We start from the raw sequence: 3114 nt of genomic DNA, 5'->3' as shown, positions 1-3114 counted from the left end.
GATTCATTCTATTTTTCAAGTCTTCGTGGTAGATCTGATTAAATTCATACTCAATACATAACGTAGAATGATTTTTTTATAGAGTGCTTTTATGTGTGCAAAAAGTCTTTTTAAATAAAGTAGAGATCTATGTAGGAAGAAATTACCTCTGCTACATGCAGAAACCAGCTATTCCCTGATGTTCTCCTGCTGGCTGCTGAGCCCAAAAGATCGTCCATCATTCGAGTCACTGCGCTGTGAGCTCGAAAAAGCCCTTGAGGATCTGCCAGACCCACAAGATCCAGATGAGATTCTATACGTGAACATGGACAAGTCCTCCATGGAGCTCGGAGCCGTTGGTGGTCGTGACCCCACTGGACGCTCATCCCCTCTCTGCTTGAAAGGCCTGGAGTCTGTGACCACAGTGGAGGTCCACCACCCCAACCATTATGTCCTCTGTCCACAGCACGAAACCAGCCGAACCCTTTCTGACTCCATGGAGAGCCTGGACATGCCAGTATCATCCTCCACAGCCACATTGCCTCTACAGTCATCATGCCACTCCACTCCCAATCGCACTCCAACTGTTGAGCTGCTCGAGGACAGGAATGGATACAAGAAAATGCCCTGGCAGTGACAGACTCACTCTTAAAAATGACAATACTGGTCATTGCCAAAGTGTGCTATCCCAGTACAAGTACAAAGAACAAAATCCAGCCCATTGCTGATTCTTTCTAACAGCAAGAAGAAACCTTATGTGGCTCTCTATATATAGTTTGTACAGACATACTCATAAACAAGCAGCCAAATTCATTCCAAGGACGTGAAGGACTGATATTTTATTTTCAACCCCTTTCTTATAAGATGACGGGTTGAAAAAACACCTTATAAGCCAACCTTGTCTTATGAAGTTTTATTACACTACCCAGAGCCAAGTGAGTGTAAAATTACATTTGCTGTAGCAGTTGGGGACACTCTTATCAATAAGAGGATGAAGAGGTCTAGATTCCATGCTACATGCCCACACACACTGCACACACAAGCCATTTTGGCAATATAGTAAAAAACCAGTCTGTCACATTGATTGGATTTTTCTGTAGTCACAAATGTTATGTAAATATTCTTAATATTGCATTATAGATGTAACACAATGAATTCCTAACAAACACACCATTTCTGTTTAACTACTTGAATGCAAAAGAGTAATTAAGCTAAAAAATAAAAAAATAAATAAAAACAGCTCAGACCCTGCCAGACTAAATCCGAAAGCTTGAACTTTACAGTGAGTCAGCACTTGTATGGAGGACCTGTTACACACAAGGAAACAATTATATAAGAATAAACTTCATTCATTCTTGGAAGAAAGAAGCAGCAGAGCCTGTTTTACACAAAGTGAATTATCTGATCAGAAAACTTGTCGTTTTTAAGGTTGTATTAATACCTACAATAAGAAAGTTTATGAAGAGGTTAAGAATGCCTAGCTTGGTTGCCTTAACTTGACCCTATTTTTCGTTAGCCTTAAAATTATCAGAAGTGTCAAAACACGAACTTCATGGAGGAGGTTGTGCATCTGTTGGCTTTCCATCTAAAGACGTATTCCCAATATACATCTTTAAAAATAAATAAATAAATTGCAGTTCAAGTACACTGAGCGAGTCATAGTGTTAAGAAAGCAAGTCTTTCCTCACTGACAGTTGTTACATGTGCATGTCCTGATTCACGTAATGTATACATCTTTGCTATAACTTAGGAGTCTGAGAATTTTCTACATGGACAGCGTTTGGCGCTGTACATAGCAGAATCCAAGAGAAAGACACAACAGTATGCACTTATTTTTTATGTATTTACTTTAATTTATCATTTTGTCATTGGAATGGCCTTGACAATAATCTGGCACACATTTCAAGATAACAAAAAATGTCAGTGAGTCGCTGTGTTTCTTAGTTGTATACATCAAAGGTACTTGTATATAAAACTATATAAAATAGTATGTTATATGTAACCCACATAAAATGATTTCATACCGCTTTAAGAAATGATAGAGGTGAGGAAAGATGGACAGCCTACCAAACCAATCAGAATACAAAGCTTTCAGTTTGTTTCGACCAATAGGAAAGCAGGCTGCCGCTGTGTGTCCCGCCCTTCTCCCTGTGTCCACCTCTAGGCGTGTGTAGTCGTGTGCTGGGGGGAAGAAAAGAGTGATGTGCTGCAGTGTTTTGTTTGCTGAGACACTTAAGTTTTTGAGTTGGAAAAATTACTAGATATAAGTTTGCAACAAATTCTGCTGCACATAAGTTCACTGGTTATCAGCAATGTTCCATATTGAAAATAGTGGCAGTGAGTAAACAGTCGGATGCTACAGTTTTCTGGTGTTTTTATAGATCACTGTGTGGAGCTAAACTGTTAGCCTTGTTAACTCTAATTTGTTATCAACTGCCTGAAAGTTCATCTCATTCTGCTTCCAGGAGTGAGGTAACACTTAAAGTACAACTTATGTTTATTTGTATTCACGTTGAGACATCATATTACTGTCATTAAAGAGTAAAAAACGTGCCCTGCTACGTCATTTAGAGCCCCGCATGTTTGAGTAGCTCAAATGTGCTGTTAACATGTTAGCACAGCAATGCTACTGTGAACTGATGAGCTATTGTCTTGATGTGAGGTTTCTACTCATGGTTTTTTCGTCCAGTCCAGAGCAGAAATGTTTTTGTTAAGAAACTGGTTGCTGTTGTTGTTTTTTCCACAATTTTAATTATAAGCTAGATATATTTCTACTAATGAAATTAGTTTGCTTCTGTAACTGGGATGAGTCAGTCAACGAGTCAGTTGGGCTTGTGAATCATGATTCACGAGTCAGTAAAGTGATTCTCGAGTATTGAACGATTCGTTCATGATTCGCACATCACTATGAGAGACACCATACGTGTCTTCTATCGGTGAACACATATTGTGTATGCCTCAGTTAATTTTTGTCTGTTTGTTCAAATCAAAAGTTATTTGAACAACTTATTGTATAACTGAATTCATCTGAATTATTTTGATTAGTAATTGTTGCATATGCAATAACTTTATTTAATTTGCTTGGTAAGTTTTAATGTTTTCCTATTGTTTTTGGAAAAGTGCTTATTTTGCAAT

The sequence above is a fragment of the Neolamprologus multifasciatus genome, chromosome 14 (assembly GCF_963576455.1).
Source record: "Neolamprologus multifasciatus chromosome 14, fNeoMul1.2, whole genome shotgun sequence".
Classification (NCBI taxonomy): domain Eukaryota; kingdom Metazoa; phylum Chordata; class Actinopteri; order Cichliformes; family Cichlidae; genus Neolamprologus; species Neolamprologus multifasciatus.
The sequence above is the reverse complement of the archived record's forward strand: the minus strand, read 5'-3'. Positions refer to the sequence as shown.